Source organism: Charadrius vociferus, unplaced genomic scaffold (genome assembly GCF_000708025.1).
Source record: "Charadrius vociferus isolate BGI_N301 unplaced genomic scaffold, ASM70802v2 scaffold230, whole genome shotgun sequence".
In the NCBI taxonomy this organism is placed as follows: domain Eukaryota; kingdom Metazoa; phylum Chordata; class Aves; order Charadriiformes; family Charadriidae; genus Charadrius; species Charadrius vociferus.
Window position 1 is genome coordinate 1,878,138 of NW_009646500.1, and position 22,147 is coordinate 1,900,284.

A 22,147-nucleotide genomic window follows, 5' to 3' on the forward strand; every position below is an offset into this window, starting at 1 on the left:
TAGGGAAAGGATATTCTACAAGGAAGGACTTCAAGGCAGTGCTCCTCCACTATTCCTCCATAGGTGCATGGATGCATATGTAATATTCTGGACACAAACTCTTCTACCTGAGGACTAAAAGAACTCATGGCTCATTTTTCCTTTACTCTTAATTTGCTTACCTGACTTCTTCCTTTATCCTTGATTGTCTTTGCTATCTGCGATTCTTTGACTCTGTCTCAACAGTTTCTCTTGATCTGCTGCAGATTGCTTCCAAACCTAAGTAAATTTTTATACAATCCTTGATTTATTTATTCCAAAGTATCCTTTCAATGTATTGTGACATCTTTTGGGTCCATTAGGGATTTGATACAATGTATTTTTGTTTACATATTATTTTAGTGCTTTTGAACACCAGTAGAATATTGAAGAAGAAAATACATAACTTTTGATGCCAAGAAAGAGGCTTGGAGGTGAAATTTTTGTGCACCAGAAAGCCGCTGCTGCAGGTACTAGTGAAGAGTTTCTTGAGCAAAGATGGTCTTAGGCACAGAATATTCTGTATCTTTATGTTAAAGAAGTATTGCAATTAAAAATGAGTACTTGCTTTATCATCACACTATCACATTTTAAATTATTTATTTTTAACAGAAAGGATGCAATCATCACTACCAACAAAGGAGAGTCATTAAGCAATTAAGATCCCTGCCCTAATCCCTGTTAACTTCAGAGATCCTTTCAACGCTACACATAAATGCATTTCTTATTCACTGTAAACACTGCTGTGGATTACACAAAATACTTTCATTCCATCTAGGGAAAGGAGCGCCTGTGATTTAATGTATTTGCTCTTTACATGAACCATTCTGCAGCTCTGGCAGCACTGACAGCTGCCCTAAGCGAAGGTATACGACACCTTGACACCCATTTCATGCTCCCAGATTATTAGAAGCCAGAACAGTGCTGTTTCTAGATACACATGCATGCCCTAGTTTGGTGAGTGAAAGCAATTTACAGGCTCTTGAATGTTGTGAGTATTAGCCAGAGTCATTACAAAAGGCTCTTCTTTGTAATAGCAAGTAAAATGCACAGCATATGGGCTGGCTAGATTCTCTTAAAAGTTGCTTCTGTAATGATTATTTACAACTTATCCTTGCCGCATGAAAATAAGCAGTTTAAACAACATCCGTGGTAGAAACACACATGCCGTGGTACCAGGAAAATAATTTAAAAAAAATGGCTGAGGATATTCTATTCCTCTCTCTCTCATCCCTGTAAGTGTCTATATTATGTAAATTTCAGCTGACTTACAGAGCTTTAAACAGGGGAAAATGAGATGTGTTACTGAGCCAGGGCTGTTTTCTTATTTTTAGTAAATGAAACAAACAATCCACAACTCGAATTGCCCTGGTTACAGTACTCAACACTTGTCCAAGAATCTGACACAATGAACAACACAGAAATGATTTTTGAAATATCACTTCAGTCTTGTTCATAACTAGTACAACTGCAGAGTTAAAAACATTTAACTAAACTAGGCTTAGTCCCCTTTCCCTCACTTCCTTATCACAACTAAACATACTGCTCCTCCCTCATGAATACCCGAGTCACTTGAAAGCTGCCCCATTAGACCATGTTCAATAACAGCAGTTCAAAATCCACCAAAGTCTCTGTATCTAGCATTTCCAAGCAGCTGGCTCTACGAGGCTTTCTGCTATAAGCAGAGACTTACCCAGGGTGCCTGAGTCACACTTCAGAGGCTGTCAGATACTCCCGGTGCTCTTTGTTAGCTGGGCACAGGGACAGAGGGGAAAGGAAGATTTCCTGCTCTTCCAGCCCTGCTTCTCACAACTCTCTGTCAGCAGATTCCCCTCAGCTGCAGGTCTTCTGTCTTGAGCAGTCAGCCCAACACAGCTCCAGGCAACTTCGGGGACTTAGCACCTCCAGCTCAGGTGCAGCCTCTTTAGAAGCTGAATAAAGGATTTTCCTGATTCTTTTTAGGCTTAAACATAACACTTATTTTTCATTTAGAGTTCAAACTTACAAGGTGCTGAGTTTCTTAGATGAGCAAATCACAATGTGTGGGTCCATGCACCACGGGCCAGACTGCACCAGTACAGGCTTTTCAGGCAGTATGTATCGTTGCTCACAGGCTCTATATACCAAGTATCTCTACGTTCATAATATAAAGTTTAACATCGCACATTTTTCCTTAGGCAGAATCCTAAGCCTAATTTCTGCACCCCTCCTCTGACGATACCTTTTCTGACATTCTTACAAAAGCATGGCGCAAATTATTTCCCTTTTATTAACATAAGATTGCAACAGAAAATCTTCAGTGAGTTGAAGCTGAATTACAACTTCCCAGTCACTAGCTTGTACACAAGATAGGTATATTTTGAAATCCATCTTCCACTTAGCAGCGATGCTGCAATTACAAAGATAGACAGAGTGGCCTCACCACTGTGTGCTCTCGAGCACCGTGCTGTAACAATGTCATTCTGTTGCTGAAACCACTCCGAAGCTAGAATTGAGCTGCAATACAGAAATCCCCAGTTTTGGCAGATGTTGATTGGGCAGGTCTGTATTTCATTCCTCAGTTGCATGTATAATTTCACCTGCCAATTTCATCATTGCCTCTACCTGGGTCCAAACACACACTCTGTTATACTCAGGACTAGCTTTTCTGTAACACTCAGGCCAGCTTTTTAATCTTAGATGTCTGAAGTTTGTCCCAGATCTGTATTTAGGGTCTCATAAAACTCCTACTAGCTTCAGCTGAAACAAGTTCACTCCCAAACAGCAAAATTAGCTGAAGTCACCTTCTAGCTCCTTTTTTGTTCTTGTATCAAAAGTATGAAGTTTATCTTTATCAAAACTAATTCACAGTAAAAGTAAAATAGTAATTTACAGTGCTTGATTCAATCTCTCTCCTGGTTCAGCTGGCTTGGTTTGCACACTGTGAGCCTTGGACCCTACCTACTTGCTCCTTGCCTACCTGTATTTACTAATATAGCTGCAGTCCCTTTCTCAGTATAGGTAACCAGTGCAAGAGTGCCTTACTGTGCTACTCTTGACCGAATCCTGTGAGGATCTTCTAACAAATTGCTTCTTAAGAGCGTTTTGTAACAAAACCCTCACAGGATGTATGGTTTGCTGCAGCCCAGAAATTGAAAGTCATGCTGAATATTATATCTGTGTGCTGAAAAGAGTGCATCAACTCTAACAGTACTCTATGACTTTAAGCATAGTTTTGATGCTAAAAGTTGTTTTTTTAAAGAAGACTAAATACCGTTATGTATTTAGTCTAGCTTGCACCAAAGCATACTCCCTATAATGATCAAAACTTTGAATACGACTAAGTCACCTCAAATATTTGCCTAGAGCAGTTATATCTCTGATGACTCACTAAGGCACGGTAGAAAAAAAAAACCTGTCTTCCTGGGGGAAAACACTATGACTACCTAAGCCACTTTTTTTTTTCTTCAGCTTAAAGGTGTTTGTACTTTTCCCTTTTAAAAAAACCAAACAGCTTAGTTTGGAGGAAAAACATGCCAAGGACCACTTCAAAAAAGACTGTCCTCTGCTCTATAGGAAAATGCTATCTACCCAGCAGAGATAGGCCAATTCTTTCCACTAGCAAAGATGTCATCTACTTATTATTTCTCCATAAAATTATGTTTTGACTTCAGCTCCAAAAGGCTGAAAAGGATTTGCAACTACCATTTATAAGTCAAACCCACTGAAGCATCAAATCATATCAGACTTATAAAAGTAGAAGACTTTGCTAAGATCAAAAGCTATGCAAATGCTGCTTTGCAGCTCAGGTATATCACATCAGGACGACCACAGGAGTACAGTCGTCAAGTTATAATAAAAAAGGTTAAGTGTATGTACCATTTTCTGTTCTTATTACAGTCATGCATATTCATTAAAAGGTGGGGGTTTTTTTCAGCTGTCTACAGCAGCAGTACAAGAAATCGGGACTATTTTGCCTAACAACGTTTGTTAAAGATAGTTATGAAGATGCTGGACTGATTTAACCTTTTCAATATCCTATAATTTTGACTAGCTGGCATCCTGCCCCTACCTCACAGCCCAGAAGCTGAAGCCACAAGTGTTAAGAAATCAATTGAGCTGTGGAAGAGCTTTGAAAAGGTCACTACAGTACATTCAGCTACTGCCTTTCACAGCTTGCATGGTGGCTCAAAACCACCTTCCTGTGCCAAAGACAGCAAGCACAAATCTAGAATAATGGGTATGCCTACATTGTGGTTTAGAGGAGGACAAAAACTTATTCTGCCCACGCTCCAAGGTGGTTGGATAGGAGCCAGCTATGATCTGGAAGTTGTATAGATGTATTTGCATAGCAGTATGGCCCTGTGTTTGAACTAACATGTTCCTCTGAGGCACATACGCAACACACAGAAGCGAAACTTTTCACTGCATTCTCCATCTAGCCGAAATACAAGTCTCAGGCAGTGCAACCTTAGGAAATGTCATCCCCATGAAATGCCTTGAGAAAGAGAGGGTGGAAGTATAATCAGAATCTTTTCTGTCACCCTCCCCTCCTTTACAGAAAGGTTTTCAGATACTTCATTAATAATACAGACTGTTCAGCAAGCCACCAGATAACTCCAGCCAGCACTGGACTGGTTCATAGAATATCAAAACTTCCCTTCTGTTTGATTTTGCATTTCAGCACAGGAGAGTATTTCAAAGCAGGGAATATACACTTGAACTCTGACTTTACATAATAGGCAAGTATGGGGAACAGAGAGAAAGAGTCTGGGAGGAAAAGCTTTGCAGTGTTTCCAGAAAACAAAGATTCCAGTTAGGATATTTGCAAGAGTAATGTTGCCATTCTCCAAACATTAATATCAGAAAACACATTCAAGTGCTCTCTGTTTATAGTATGCCAGATTTCAGTGCTTTTTCAAAGGTTTAACCAAAGGAAAGAATGATCACTTACTTCCAAGCTTTATATTTACATCAGAGCAGAGATGAACTCTCCAGTCTTGTACACAGGCTGGCTAGAAGATAGGACACATGGGACAGAGAATCACAAACCCATAGATGGAATTTTAAACAGAAGGTTGCATCTTACTGTCTTTTAACTTTAATATCAAGCCTTCTCCATCTCAAAGAGCCTGGCATTCCTTGAGCCAACTGCAGCATTAAAGCAGCTTCACACCAAGCAGCAACTTTTGAGATTGGCCTTTTCATCCTCTGCCAGATTTTGTTTGCCTCTGACTCTTCTGATCATTTTCCTGCACGGAGAAATGCATTACACGTGCAGGTAGCTGGAGCAGAGGCTGTAAGATCTCTTCTCCATCCAAACTAACAGAATCAGTGGTTATTTCAAAGGTTTCATTTTCACCTGTGGGAGCTGTTCCTTTGAACTTGTCACTTGCTCTGGACAAATTTAAACAAAAAAAAAAGGAAACTCCACTTTAAGTGTGAAGATTTAAAATTTTTATTTGTGCTTTTTAATAACTAACACAGGCATTCTGGCAGAGCAAGTAGAAAAATCCACTAAATACTTTATCCTGAAAAGGGGAAAAAAAAAAAAAAAGTCCTTCTGAATTCCAAATTCTAGAGATAACTTATAATGAAACAGTGTCATCAGAAATTCTTGGAAATGCAGTTCCAACACCATTTGGGGGCAGGAGGGGTAAACGAATGCAGGGAAGACTTCTTACTGCATAGACTGATTTTGTTCACACACAATCAATTCTCCCTCTTTCCTGCCTTATATCTCAGCCAAAGGCAGCAGACAGTCAGTGAAATCTCTTATTTATCACCATCACCAGAAGCAGGATTGATATTGGTCACTATCAGATGTTCTGAGGAAGTAGGGAGAGGGGTAAATATCCCAAGCAGCACAGCCTGAATCTCCACCTAGGTCCACGGACCTCAAGTACGACAAACTTACCCATTTATTGAGACAAGGGCTATGTTGTCCTATCGTTTGTTAAGATGGTAGTAGCTTGTGGAGGCAAAAGAGTGCCAGCAAATCTCATTCAAGTGTATTCGGCAGTGTTACAAAATCCTGAAAAAAACCCCTCCAATTTGCACTGAATTACCAAGCTTCCGAAAAGCATAGGAGAGATATTATATTGTATCGCACATCACTCTGGTGATGGTGATTGACTGAAATCAGTTCTGTAACACATTTAAACCAAATTAATAAAGAGAGACAGGTGGACTGGATTCAGATACGCTACCATCTCCAGGTCTGGGACACAGCCAGGTTTCATATTCCACTGGCCAGACCACGAGTATAGAAGTTGAAGAAAACAGAGAGATACTTTCAGCTCTTCAGCAAAGATAGGAACATGACATAGTAGAAAAAAAAGCTGAAACAAGACAGGCAGCAACGTAACTTCTACTCAATCAAGACAATTTCTGGTTTGAAATCTGGGGTAAGTTCAGGTCCAGCACCCCTGAGTAAAACTTTCTTTAATGCTGATGGCGATCAAGGGCATCTTGACATAAACTCAACACTGTTTTGCCTCATAGCATAAAGTTAAATAACACTATAAAGCAAACAGGTGTGGAGTACTGGCATACTCACCACAAGACCTTGCTCTCAACAGAAGTCAGTTGATGATTTTTTTTCTTTTTTAAAGTGTCTCAAGCATATCATCACATTTATTTCAAAGATCCTGTGTGCCCTATTTGCTCTTCTGTTTCTGGAGCCCTCCTTCTTAATGGTAGCAGGTACTTCAACCTTCCAGATTCTGTGCACCCTAAGATATAAGGTAATGGCAAAGTACCATACCTCTTCTACTACTCTGCCTTATTCTTTGCTTTTCAAACTCTGTAGTTTCCAGCAATGTGACAGCTTAAGGTACTGAGGAATACAGTGCTCCCTATGGCACAAGAAATTTTGCAAAATATGAGTATGACATGAAACATCTCCCAGGTGCTGTAGTGCACATTACCTGCACACTTTTGCAGGAAAGTCCATCAAGATGCTTATTAGGATAGAAAAAGTTCTGTATTAAGAGAGACCCCTTTCGTTTCCATTCTGCTCTCTGCTTTCACTGTTTAACTTCATGTAACTTATCTAATCTTTACTTCTTGGAATGGGAAATGAAACCATTTCTTTTTACATATGTGGGGGGGGAACAGGTATCTTTTTCCTTTTCTTTTCATTTGACTTTCCACTAAGCCAAGACTCCTGAACATTCATAATTAAACGTTATTTTACTTTTAAATCAGATATTAATGATATATATGATTCATGCTCTGCAAATTGCATATTCCAGGGGGAGGGACTTCTGTTAAAAGGCACAATAAAGTGAATATCTGGATAGAAGAAGATCTGTCTAATAGATGGAACAAGAAACAGATAGACAGCCCGAGGAGCTTTTCAGGTAGAGATGAAAGTCACAAGTGTGTGTGTGAATTAAAAAGAACAGATCCGTTTATCTCTGTCTCTTTACACCTGGGCTGAATGCTAAGAACCATCTGTCAAAACTGCATGTGAGGCAATAAAGAACGTTTTGTTTATCTGTGAATAAATTAAGAGCCTCGGACAGGATTTCAGCAGACGCACGGTAAGTTAAGTTGATTCTCTCACAATACACTCTGACAGTTGTCCTTTCTGAGGAACCCCAAGAGGGCTTTTGATGGATTTGCTCAGAGGTGGAGGGGGAAAATATCCAAGATATTTCACAATCATCTCTTTCCTTTCAGTATTGTTTTTCTGAATGTCACTGTTCTCCTTTCAGAGCAGACAGATGTTAAGTTTCTTAAGCAAGAACACGCTAACCAGAGCTACTAGAAACTTCTCAGGACTGTGCCACTAAGGGATGAGTGATTCTGGGAAGCAAAGAAGCTATCAGATTTGAAGCATCCAAACATCACCGTGGCCATCATCACTGATGGAAAGAGTATTTCAACATACACAGCTAAGGGATCTATTACTGGAAAGATCCAAATGTGCTAACATGTGGAAATCCTTCAACAGACCAGTCAGGCCTCCAAAGAGGATGAATTAAGTACCATTACTGATGGTTAGAAACACAGGAACTGTAATTTAGTTGTTTACTGTGCTGTAAACGGTGTATGAAATTGAGCAAGTTATTTATCTTTCATCTTTCTGTTGGAGCAAGTAGGAAAAATAGTTTCTACATTGTCTAGAATATGTTGTACCCATTTATTATATTTATCTGATATATTCTAGAGATTTCTTCATTCTGAGTGACCCCAAATGGCAATGAACTTTAAAATAATCCTGAAATCTATAAATAAACAATTTCTGTGTATCAAAATAAAAATTTCCAAACCTGCAGAATGGACCCAGGACCAATAAAAGACCAACAAACTTTGTAATAAGATAGACTTGGTTGCGAAGAGAGAGGGAAATTGCCTGGAGAAAGAACTGGAGAGGAAGAAATGCCTAATAAAATGTTTGGTGTTCACCCTCATGGAAGCATGACCTTAAAATTACAGTACTCTGAGAAGGGTCTCAAATGAGCAAAGTTCAGTTCCCACCTCTTCCACAGACTTCTGGCACAGCCTTGGCTAATTAACTGAACCTCTTTGTACCACAGAATAGGCAGGCATAATAGTAGCCCTCCCCACTGCCTAATCATGTCTAGTTAGACTGTTAAAATGAATTGTTTCTTATAAGGTACGAGTTGTTCCCTCTTACGCTTTTGTGCAGAGCACTTAGCACAGTTGGAGCAAAGGCTTTAAGTTCTATAAGTAAAAAACAAGGCAGGGAAGGAATTTATTGCTTCTTGTTATTATTCAAGTCTCTTGCTGTAATGAATGTAGGAGCTTTTCTTCTAAGAGTAGATTTTGCAGAATGACACCGAATTCTCAAGGCAACTGACCTTGCCATCTAGCAATGCAAATGAAAAGCAGAGGATTTGCACATAAAGTGGTCGGAGCAGCATATTGCTGGACCCTCCATGGAGAAGTGGCAAGGACTGAGAGTATCCTGGCACCCTTGATCCGTTATCTGTTGTGTGATTTTAAGTATTTTTAGCAATCCCCTTGTGGGGAGGCAGAGGATAAATTGTTGTCTGGCAGGTTATGGTAGGGATTTCAGTGTACAGCATTAACATAAGCTAAGAAGTGAGAGTATAACGTTCCCTGCCTCATAATGCTCAGTGATGAAATTTCCCCAGTGTGAGCTGTAAGTAGAATAAATCTGACCCTGCTAACACTACCTTAAATGTTTTTTCAAACTGACTTAATTAGGCTGACCCTGCCTGTGGGTCCTGTCCCATAAATTAGTAGCAGTATCTGTTTGTGTGACCCACACACAAATCTAGTAGGGTAGTTTGAGCTGTCATTCTGCTTTTCCTGTTTACAAAATATGTACCTTCTGTAGCCTCTGGGTACATGTAATGGCTTCTCTTCTGTTCTCTACTCAGCAGAAAAAAAATAATAAGACCATAAAACTGTGGATATATACCTATTTATATGTCTTGCCAGTATTAACTCATAATGTGGAAAAACACCTTGTACTAGAGGAAGTACTTGGTGGTTCTCTGTTGTCTATGGTCAATCAATACAGATCATGGTATTGGAAGTCTACAACAGGCATATTTTTCTTTGGTCCTGTATGTGTTGTAACCACAGATAAATAGCCATTTTTTTATTTATTGTTTTCTTAATCATGCCATTTGCCTTCTTACCACAAGATTCAACTCCATGGAATTCACTTTGATGTTCCAGGTCTGAGCAACTTCACCTGAGGAACCTTAAAAAGGCTGACCTGCAAAAGAAAAAGTTTCAATTTCTGAATTTGAAATGCAAATTTAACCCTATTGATTCTGCTCCATGTTGAGTGGTTGCCATGGATTACATGGAATTATGTCATCCTGGGGACCGGAATGGAGAAATTCTGTTCTGGAGTAGACACTGATAGTCTCACCACACATCACGTTTCAAAATCCATGGCTGTCTCCATTTGTCAGGGTAGATGGGCAGTTTACAAAGCTGAGCACAGGAGGTGCCACACTCCTATCTCCGGAGTGCACATTGGGACTCAAAGTGATTGACTATACACAAGAAGAATGTGTGTTAAACTTTTCAAAGGCGGCTCATTTTTTTTTCCGTTTATTTTTTCTCTACTAGTGAATCTCTTTCACATGGCTTCATGGTAGGGATAAGACCCCTGGTCAGAGAACAGCATACAAACTTAGGAATGGGTGCTAAAGTAGCTATAGGTCACCTCCCCCTGTATACCATTTGAGTCCTGGACTGGTCCAGGAGATAGAGGCCGCTGGTGATGTATAGACTTCAGAGTTATCACCCTTACAACAGTATGTATTGCATCATAGCTCCTAACATATTCCAGCTTCTTTGTCAACAAAAATCTCAGCTGCAGTGTTCAAAATTTGTTCAGCTTTCAGATGCCATTCTGGCCACAGTGGTTGTCACAAGGAGCCTGAAGCAGGGCATTTGTACGTGGTTAAGATGTCGTTAAGCTTTCACTAAAAGTAAGTCATTATATACCCAGTAGAGGTAAGTGCGTGCCTTGCTCCAAAGGGATTTTGAAGCAACCAGATTGTTTCAAAAGATGTCCTGGCCCATAATAGATAAGATTAAGTAGGTGACAGTTTATAGAAGACAGAATAAATTGTCCAAGCTGTATCCTTTTAAGCTTTCCAAATATTTCTAATGTGGCTTTTTCAACACGAGGCAAATATATGAGCAGTATATACTGCAGGGTAATGGTCTAGCGCTCTCTTTTCTTTGGTGTGACTTCATTCATGGCTGTTCCAACTGCAAGTAATGTGTTGACAAAATATTCATAGGAGATCATGGTCTCTTCCCTGTTCTACCTGTATTCACACTTGTCTGGGTAAAGAACAGTGCTGATAATCATAAACATCCCAAGCCTTTCTCGTCTGAGGGAAATAATCCCCTCAGGGATCAAATACTACAGGAGATTAAATGTTCACACTGATACCAGTAGCCCAGAGGGAATATGAGTAAGGAAAGAATCACTTTGAATTTTAGAAGAAACATATTTTTAAGGAGATTAAATTAAAATTAAATTTGTTTACTCTGAAGTTACTTTAGAATTTGGTTGCATATCTCTGTAAGGAAAAACACTAGAACAAACTCATTCTGACATACAACTGGTAGTCCAAACATCCAATCTATTCCTAAATTGTCCATCAAATTGTTCATTTAAAAATCTTAGATTCCATCAAATCCAACCATTTTAGGAAATAAGCACTACTTTAAGAATTATTTCAAGTAACTAAAATTAATTAACAAGTTTTCATCAAGTGGTGTTGCAAGCTTAGTCCGTTGGTGAGTTTGCAATGTAGCTAATGTAGGCAGCTAAATCTTGAATCAGCTTTGCCTCCTTCCCTTTACTGTACCCATTACAGTGTCTTAATTCAGCAGCCTTAATTCTGGCTTTTCACCCTTATTTGAAGATCTTGTGGACTTAATACAGAATTAGACACCTGACATATTCTTCTATAAAGTGTTTCAGAAAGTTTATAGGAAAGCTTTTTATTTTTGAGAAACGGTTTATTTTCTCAATTTCCTCAGAACCCCATTGCTTTAACCTCAGTTGTATTCTACAAGACTTAGTCATAAACATGCTTTTATGAGAATGCTCCCTCATTTATCCCCTTGAGTCAGGCTGATGCAGCTTCCAGTTAGACTGATAGACCTCATGAGACCCCATCTGGAGTACTGCATGCAGCTCATGAACCCTGAACATAAGAAGGACATGGACCTGTTAGAGTGAGTTCAGAGGAGGGCCACGAAGATGACCAGAGGGCTGGAACACCTCTCTTGCGGATGAGAGAGTTAAGGTTGTTCAGCCTGGAGAAGAGAAGGCTCTGGGGACACCTTATTGTGGCCTTCCAGTATTTCCAGGGAGCCTACAGGTAAGGTGGTGAGGTACTCTTTACCAGGGAGTATAGCAATAGGATGAGGGGTAATGGTTTTAAACTGAAGGGCAGTGGACTTAGATCAGATATGAGGAAGAAATTCCCTACTGTGAGCGTGGTGAGACACTGGAACAGGTTGCCCAGAGAAGTTGTGGAGGCCCCATCCCTGGAGATGTTCAAGACCAGGTTGGTTGGGGCTTTGAGTACCCAGGTCTAGTGGAAGGTGTCCCTGGCCATGGCAGGGGGGTTGGAACTAGATGATCTTTAAGGTCCCTTCCAACTCTAACCATTCTATGATTCTGTGTATAGGAGACAAGGAATTAGGACAACTTTAAGAGACTAGGGACCTTAAATCTAGATTTCAAAAGCCAACAGTTTTTCTAAGCAGGTTTGTTGGTTCTTCTAGTCCCAAGAACTTTTACACATAACTGTTCCAAAAAAGGAATAAATAATTTTGTGTGTAGAGAATCTACTAGAACATTCATCTCGGGACATTAAAAATTAGGTTAAAAGTTTTTAAGCATTATTTTCTACTTGGTTTTTAGTGCAGCTGAAAATTGTGGGGGTTCTTTGTTATCTGAGTTGGACACATGCCATTTTCATCTAGTGTTCCAAGAGAGGGTGTATAAGACAGTAATGAATGTGTATTTCATTTCAGATTTTGCTGTTATTTTAGTAGGGCAAGGTATCATTCACACCACTGAAGCTTCAACATGCACAGCATGAACACAACCATTACAGCTGACACGCATGTTCCTATGTCAGTCTTCTTCCCACACTCAGCTCTGCGTCCCCACTGGCACAGCTGTTTAATTCTGTGCAAAAGAAAACACTTGGATCCAAAATATCTGTGGGTCTCCAAAAGCTGCTAAAAGTCACAAACTTTCCAACATCTCTAACATACAGTTGGAGCAGTGTGAGGGTGAATAAGGAGGTTAAGCTGATTCATTTGATAAGTTCAATAGAAAGGCTTGCAAGACCAGCTTAATGCAATTCAACAAGTTACCTTATACCAAAGGAGGAATGTAAACAGCAGGTATACTTTGAACCCACAATCCATCCTGCCATCGATATTCCAAGAAGATAAAGGTGTTCTTGAAAACATCCCAGAAGATGTTCTTGCAAACACCCATTTGAATATGAAATGTTGTTTGGTCCAGAAATTTTTTGTTTGTTTGTATTAATGGGGTTTTATGTCTATTGCTGTTCCCCCAGTCCTTTTTCGTATGCAGAAACAGGTATTTTTGCATATGTAACAGAGTACCTGCATGTACCTTTTTTTTCCCCCTTTTTTGATACGCCATGGGTTTTAAAAGGTAATTCCATACAGCAAAGAAAAAGTAGAGCCAGCGAGGTGACCAGTCACATTACAGAGAATTCAGACAAACAATTTGTAAATAATCTATAACGTAAAATGGGTTTGCTGTTTGCCAAATGCTTGCAAGTAATGATTGTTTCCACAAAATTCTGGATCTGCTTAAGAACAGAAAAAAAAAGGGCTACATTCGGTCAGATAATTCACAGTAGTACTTTTACAGAGATAATAGAAAGTGTCATTACCCTTGAAAGAAACTACGATAGATGTGGTACTTTCTTGATTATATAATCTGTTATTGCGTTGTTCATAAACTCCAGGAGCATTACAATTTTAACAGATCAAAAAGTTAAACAAATCTATCATAAATATCTTCTGTGCCCAGAGGTAGGTCAGACATACATAGAAAAGCAAACCAAGCCAATCCAATTTTACAAGATTAACAAATCTCCATTAATGACAGAAAATGTATTTAGATAAATTGCAAAAATGCACCAAATCTTAATTGGTAAGACCATAAGACTTTTTTTTTTTTTTTCCTACGGGGTGTGGGGGGGGTGGGGCTAAATAAAATTTTGCAGTATTGTCTCACCCAGTGAAATTTTCTTTTTCACTTCTCAGTTTTGGGGTTTTTTTTTGGTCTTGGTTAGAAGCAGAAAGCTTAGACAAGACATCCAAAAAAAGCTTCTGATTCTCTGGTATTTATTTAAACCAATTGGTATTGCCTAATCATCTGGTGTTGTGGCTAATATCTTGTTATTAATACCTTATTCTGTTCACACACTGTTCTTCAAAGATACATGTGCAAATAAAAATGCACTGTGATCACAAACAACTGATGCATTCTGGGTTAAGTATTGCTACCACAAACAGCAAAAGAATGAGGTCTAGGATTTTCCAGAATAAACAAATTCAAACATCAAACTTTAAGTAACGTGTACGAGAGAAAGTAATTTTTCCCCCAAACCAGCATATATTAAAGTCTCTGTTGATTTTATATGGAGAGTTTTTGCCATTGTTCTGAATAAGATATTCTATCACTTATGCATGCTAGTGGCAATTCATGAGATGTATTAGATAAAGAATAAACCAACACTGATAAGCTTTTTTAAATAAGACTGGAAATGAAACAGTGAATGAAAACATCTAATTATTGATCTTCTTACCTGCAGCAAGTTTTCATGTGTGAGAAACCTACATAGTTCAGATGGACCAGTTCCCCATTTTAGCATAGTTTTTCTTTTGAAATGTATTCTCCAGCTAAATGGAGCTAAAATTCAGCAGACTTAAAGATAAAGCTAAATCTATGCATTTATCAATATCTTAATTTTTAACACAATTTTATTTTTCTCAGTTTCTTGATGTTTACCTTTCTTTTCATTATGTTCTCAGAGCATTACTGCATGTCCTTCTCAGAGGTATAAAGCCACTATTACAAGCCTCAGTATGGTGAAGGCATTCCTCAATGAGCCCCAAAGAGTAATAAATTAATTTTCATATACTCTTTGATCATAGTAGCAGAAGAAAAGCTGAAACACCTATTTATCAGTGAGTTAAACATAGATAGTGACTTCCTATTGCACAAACATAGTTCAAATCTGTAATTGGCCCAAAATTCCAGATACTGTCAGAGAACTTAAATGACCTAAGTTCTCAACTTTGCACACTCTCTGAATTAAAAAAAAAAAAAAAAAGTAGTTTATTGTTAAGGAGATTTGAGTGAGATGAACAACCCTAATCCAAAAGCAAAATTAAATTTAGTATTCAAGTGTCAAATGGAACCACTCTAATTTAGTGAATGCTTGTTAAAAAAAATCCAGCACACCAAAATATTCATGAATATCATGGACTTTTCTTTCACCTTGTTGATGAGTGGCTTAGTATATGTAAATTACTTCATTATATTCTGTTGCTTTAGAAAATTTTCAGGAAGTAACAGTTTTGTAAGCACCCATGCATGCTCATAATTTCTTACAAGAGTATGAAAGCTCAGAGAAAATTATGCAGCTCATCTTCCCTTATGCTCACAAATCCAAATACTTGTCTCTAGAGTATGAAAAAAAAAGCCCCCTTGCCCTCAGCCACTCTGACTGTGACTGCCTAGTTACTCGAACTCCAAAGAATGAAGAGCAGTGAGAAAAAAAAATGTTGCAGGAACAGCAAGGAAAAATGGGACAATAATTTAATTCTGGTTTTGTATATTTCAGAATTTATTGTCAGCGTGGGGTTGAACGCGGAGATCGTTTTAAGAGATCTCCCTGTTGTGACTGTCTCAGAAATAGTAACTTTATAACAGATAAAAATGTTTATAAAATATATTTTTTAAGTGATTGAAGTTCTGCTTGTAGTTATGGGAGGACATCTGCAAAGAGGTGGGGCTTGCATTGTATTCACCATTGGGAAAAGCGGAGTCATAGTGATACCCGGCAAATAGCTGTTCGTTTCCCCCTGAGTCTGGTCCCCCAGGTGAACGTCACTGATGATGCTACGTGCTGTAGGAGAGATCTTGTTCTTCCATTCTCAGGGTTCAACATCAGAATCAGGGAAATTAACTTAATCTGGGAGTAGAGACAGCAAAGCATGCTGAAAACAGAAGGGACACTTGTTATCTTGCCATACTTGCAAGAACCACACTGTGCACTGTAAAGTGCAGAGCACCACATGGTCCTCCATTTCAGTGGTTTCTCTGGCTACCCTTGACTGCTTGACTGACGTCTGCCACTCACGAGAGCAGCAAATCTACTGACATGACACAAAAAGAGTAGTCCTGGCAGCAAGAATTGTCACATCAGAAAGTCCAGCAATGTTTCCAGAGACACACGTGATTTCTGTGGTGGTGCTCAATCCCGACCTGACCTGGCGTGACTTTGCAGCACAAGCAGATAGCTGTAATCAGCCTCGCTCCCCAGGAGGGTTTCTCAGTGAGTGCCACCCATCTGTGGAGGCAGAGGCAAGGGGTGTGAAGTGGACCTGCAGGCAGACCAGGGGCAAGGCAGGGGTGGGGTGCAGAATAGGACTTTCAGGTCCATGACTATACAAATGAAGGAAGGAAGCTCTCTGCTGAGTCAGAGAGGTATAGTTCCTGGCAGCAGGTAGTGGAGCTAATTGTACTAAACTGGACAAATTTGCTTCTAGCACAGCTGTAGCTTGCCTACAGGGTCTCACCATCCTCTTCTAAATGCTTACTAAATGTCTGTGTATACAGTAGTGTCCTGATGTAAGTCATCCTACACCCCAGAAGAGAAAGACGTTACTGCATTCCCAAATATTTCAACATTAAACATAATATTTCAATATTAACCATCCATTTGAGTTTGTACCAAACTCACAGAAAACTGTGAGACTTCTGAGGAAGAGTTAGAAATTCAAATTTAGAAACTAGCAAAACACCCTTTTATACGGAATCTGGAAAATGTTAAAAATGAGGCTCCCATTGTTTTCACGCATCTTTGCATTCAACTAATTTCCCTGTGTCCTTTGAAAAGCCAGTCTTCCATTCCCCAAATGGAGCAGCCTATCTCCCAGGTATTGCAAGAAAATGAGAGAACATCACTCCAGTGCACAGCAGCTTCCGCTGCTCAGCTCTGCAGATTAAGAGCTCCAGATAAGTCCTTATCTGCTTTCCAGCAGCAGTCAGAAAGTTGCTTTTCTTCAAGAATATAGTACAGCAAAGTATGTACCTGAGAAAACAGCCATATTTGCAATTTGCTTCCTAAAAGGCAACTATCAAACACAGTAAAAAAGAGAGGGTTTTTTTAAGTATCAGGTATCATCTGCAATCACTTGTGGGTATTTTAAATGATTCTGGTGTTGAAGATACATCTCTTCTTGAAATGTTACACACAGGGTCAGTTTTTCCTTGTCTTTCGACTTCATTGCTGTCCCATTACTGCAGATTTCACATAACACTTACTTCCTATGCTCCCTAAACATTGTTCTTTCTTTCTCCTTTTTCATACCCCCACTTCCCCCAAGTTCTTTGGCAGGGGGTTCTAGTGGATGCTTTTCATTTCTTATATCTTTCTGGGTATTTTCTGGACTCCTTGGAGTCAGCCAGCCTTACCATATCAGGTCTCATAAGGCCATTCATTCTCACCCCCTTCAAAGTCTCCACAAATTAAACAGCAGCTATCTGTAAACTAACACTTTTAAATTACTTCTGTTCACACTTCCCAGCATATTCTGCTTTGCTAAAGAGGATTTCAGGACAGATCTCAATGGTTTGCCTGCCTGAACAGGTTATCTGGTTGTTTTTTTTCCAAGTCCCTTCACAGCAAGATACCAAAAGTAAAAAACACCATCCCACGGGAAATTTCTCTCAAAAACAAGCCAGTCTACTTTCACCTGGGTTTACCGCAAAACAGATACTGAGGAAGAAACCACAGAAGATGCTTTCTGAAAGAAAACTAAAATGAGAGTTTTGGGTAAGTATTCACGTGTACATCATTAATGTGCATATGCAATACCCCCAAACTACCTGCAGTAGTCCCTGATTTTGATGCAAACAGAACGTGCTGAAAAGAGGTTATTTTGTTTTGTTTTCAGAACAGACCAAAGACAAGCAAAAAAATGCTCTCAGTACTCAAATAAACAAACACGTTTCAGTGGATTTCATATGGACAGACAGAAAAAGGTAAAAAGGCAAGGATTTAGGCAACAAAGTAAACATAATTGCAGTTTCCTCTTAGATATGTTAACTATCTCTGCAAACAGAACTTTTGATTTCTTCATATGCCATTGACAGAGGCTTCAAATGAAATCCATTCAATGTCTGGTCCTCCTAAACTAAACTAAAAATAAAAGTAACAACAAAAATATTTTTTTAATGGCTGAACATGGAAAGAATGCAGAACATGTAATACAAACGTGCCATGCACCATACATATACTGTGAGGGGCATTAGGCCACAAACAGACTGCATTCATGCTGTGTAAACAGCACAAAGCACCTATAGAGCATTGAGCACACATCTTTGAGAACTGTATCACAACAGTAGCTCTGGTCAAATTTCTACACCCTTGCTCTGGACAGGCCTCTTTCTACTAAGGAAATAACACTGAAAAAAAAGGCATTAAAGAGTTTTAAAAGGGTGATATGTCAAAGTTAGGCTGCAACAGGCACTGTTTCAGATATTCCAGATGTTGTAGCTGGTGCAAGTAAATCTTTCTAACAGAAACAGGGCAGCCACGAGGCACACTGCCACTGGAAGGGCACAAAGCAGTTCAGCATCACTTTATGCCACTTCCTTTTGAGCTGCAGGCTCTCAGATGCATGGCACAGACTACCAGCTCCTCTTTCAACAAGGCTCGTCATTAACTCCTGCAGCAGTTTTGTTTGTAGGCTTATATGAAACAAGTATGTTATGATGTGCGGTGACATAAAAATCAATATGAAAAAGGTTAAATTCATTTAGAGTTTTGGCCAGAAACCCTGAGTGACCTTTAGTTCAATCGGGATAACTTTATTGTTATCTACCTTTGGTCATTAATGGTAGCAGAGTTGTTCATAGAACGTAATTTAGATATGATGAAAGATGCTTCAAAGGATCAAAAATATATTTCGTTCTTGAATTCTCCTAAATAACGATTAGGCAAATACAGTACTTGACTTTTCTATTTGTCACCCTAAACCAAATCTTGAACCACAATCAAAATCAGAGAACAAGAATGAGCATCAGCACTTTTGGCTTTCTGAGCCCACGTCACATCAGTGAACACAGTCAATCAGAATTCAAATTTGAGGCCAGAACTAGAGCATACAATATACTACTTCAGGGACTACACAAGAATTTAAAGAAATAATAGAAAAGAAACCAGCAGCCATGTTTCAGTGAGCGATGCTTGGCTTTCCAGTAAAAGAAAATTTAGTTGGCTGGATTGAAAGATTGCATCTAGGCGATGGCTGTCCCCAAGCCAGGGCAAGTTTGGAAGGTAAATACTTCAGGAAAGACAACCAGAGTGACAGCCCTTGCACTGAATACATAACCAGTTTAAGAAAATGACCTCAATAATTCTTGGACATTTAAGCTCATGTTCACTAAGTAATGAGTAAACAGAGAACAAGCCTGACCCGAGACCTGTGAAACTATCTGTATTAATGGTGAACACCGAATGTGACTGAGCATCAAAGAGGTGCTGCCAAATGATGCAATGCCGGCATGAGTACTGCACTAATCCAGAAGGGAGTGACCTAACTCTTAAAAAAAAAAAACAACAAACCTCTGTGAAATATTGAGAAATTAGAAAATAACTGATTTATAAGGCTTTGAACAAAATAATAGTTGATGATTTTTGGAAGCTGTCTTTGGTGTCACAGCTGATAATTACTGTTCTCAGGACTGCAAAGTTCCTTGGTTGTAGTAGAAATGAATACTCACCCACTGCCAACCCATCTAATAAAAATATGGAAGAAAAGGAGGTTTGCTGCAAAGTGATTTTATGTGAGGTAGTAAAAGGAATGGTACAAAATGTCACCATTGGTAACACCAGCAGATGCCAAGATTCATCTTTCATAGCTCAAGATGTCAAGAAATTAGATCTCTGAATCTAAACTAATCACCTTTGGCTCCTGTTATAATCAATGGGGGAAAAATACAAGCACTGCCCAAACATAATTCATCTGAACTGTCTTAGATATCTGTCTCAGGCATTTACATCCTGCAGCAATAGAAAATGTGGGAATTATGTGTTGGAACTGTAATTAATTTGTCAGTGCCTAAGTAATAATCTCCACTTTCATCATAATCTGCTGTAATTTCATTTTCTTTTAAATAAATGTTTATTTGACATTTATGAGTTTAAAAGGTCGTGATAAGTAAAGGATCGGGGAAAGCTTGCCTCCAATGGCTGTCAGAGTGCCTCCCCCTCTCTTACAATACTTATTGGGAAAGTAACAGAATACCAGTAACAGGAATTCTAAAAAATTAAAGTAATACCACAATGGCCACTAGGCAACTCATAAAATTATAAGAGTATTTGAGGAGAGGGAAGTTGGAAATATGCTTGACTGAGCTGTAAAACATTTATTATTGTATTAGACTTAAATTAGAGAAGAAATAAAATGTTTCCTCAAAATAAGGTAGTTAGCCTTCCTGCCTCAGTTTCCCATGTCATACATTGTTTTTTATTAAATACTGTTAAGATTAAGAATGTACCTTATATAATCAATATAAAAGGTATTATAAATTCTATAGCAGAATGTTTTGCCACCAAGAGTGAAATAAAAATACATTTCTGCTGGCAAGTGATTTATGAATAGTGCAGACCTTGGGTTAGGCAAGAATATATCATAAACTCCCACCTTCTTATATTCCAGTAGACACAAATACTATTTACTTTCCCTGTAATTTTAAAAATTACTAAAAGATTTGAAAGCTCCCACTGCTTTTTCAGTCTATAAACTGTATACTATAATCAGTGTATCATTTCAGTAATACCCAAATATAAACCTACTTATACACAGCATCTTGCCTCTGTCCTTAAGGAAGCTGGAAGCTAGAAAGTTTACTGAAGTTCTCTACGCTGATGTGCATTAGAGGTGAAATTCTAATTATTAAATCTTTTCTATTATGGTCTGGTTTTCAGATATTCAAGAGATATTTAATCCCTTTGGAATTTCCCTTATTACTACCCCCAGCTGTATATTATGCACTGCAAAATTAAAACACTTCATCCCACTCCTACGTAATTTTTTCATTTCTGCTACTGTTATTACCTGGGGCAGAAAAGTATACATGTGACAGACTACCTCAGTCTTGTCATCAGCAGTTGTCACACTTCATTCCTCTTCTATACAAATATACACACACATATGCCCTCGAGGGCTTAATCCCTGACATCTAATGCTCAGGCACATATCAACACACACCCTGAAAAAATCAGTTTTGCTGAAGTCCATTTGCACAGACAACAGGACTTGAGGCAACCCACAGATTGACTGTATTCCTTCTACAGAAGAGAAATATTTGCATATTTGGGAGCTGAACTTCCTCAGTGTGGTTGAGTAAGGTTCAGTCCTTCCCAGTTTTCCTTGTTGGTCAAAATCAGGAGCCAATACCAAGAAAACTAATGTGCTAGACTGAAAATGAAATTTTTTATTCGTGCCTCTGTTAATCTTGATCATTCCAGTATGTAAACTAAGCCTTTTCAAAACATTATCTCACAGCAAATCGCTCATATGACTTAGGGATATATAAAATTAGTGGTCATAATCTACAGTTATGGAACTTAATCTATCCCCTCCCAAAGACACTTTTTGAAAAACAGATATTAATGAAGGGAACAGAGATAAATAAATGGTGAAGGAGATGAGGTGGTAGAGCAAAAACTGAATACACATTTATAAAAATTATACACCGCTTTGTTTACACATACCATAATCTTACATTTAAGTCCATTTAATGCTGTCTATTGATATTTTCCCTTTATAAAACCTCAGCCTACTGGATAACTATACCATCTCTCTACATTCTTTGCCTATGTTCACAAACCAAAAACTACTGATTGTTGCATTTTCAGCTCAGTAAAATTTATTCTCAACTGAGCAACAAGACATGATTCCCATGTTAATGGTATGCTCACAGTTCAATTTCCTTGTTTGCAGAGCTTCCCATTGAAACTCTTGGATTTGTGTAGAAAGTAGTCTTTATAGCTTCATATTGCAATAGACCCTTTTTTGTCTGTGGCTGAAGACATACCAGAGTGCAGGAAACCACCTCTATTTTTGTTTCCCTGTATACTGCACCTAAGAGAAATGGAACAATAATTAACAACCCGCAGACTTCTGCAAAGTCTTCTGCTGTGCAATTGGAAGAGGTTGGTTCCAAACCAGCCATTTTCCCCTTTCTTCTTCAGCTGCAGGTATGTGCCAGCTAACACCACAGCTATTTTGTACTTCATATCCAGTGCACACACACATACAGCCACTTCTGGTGTTCAGCATCTCACACACATACCTGGGGAGCATGCAAGGA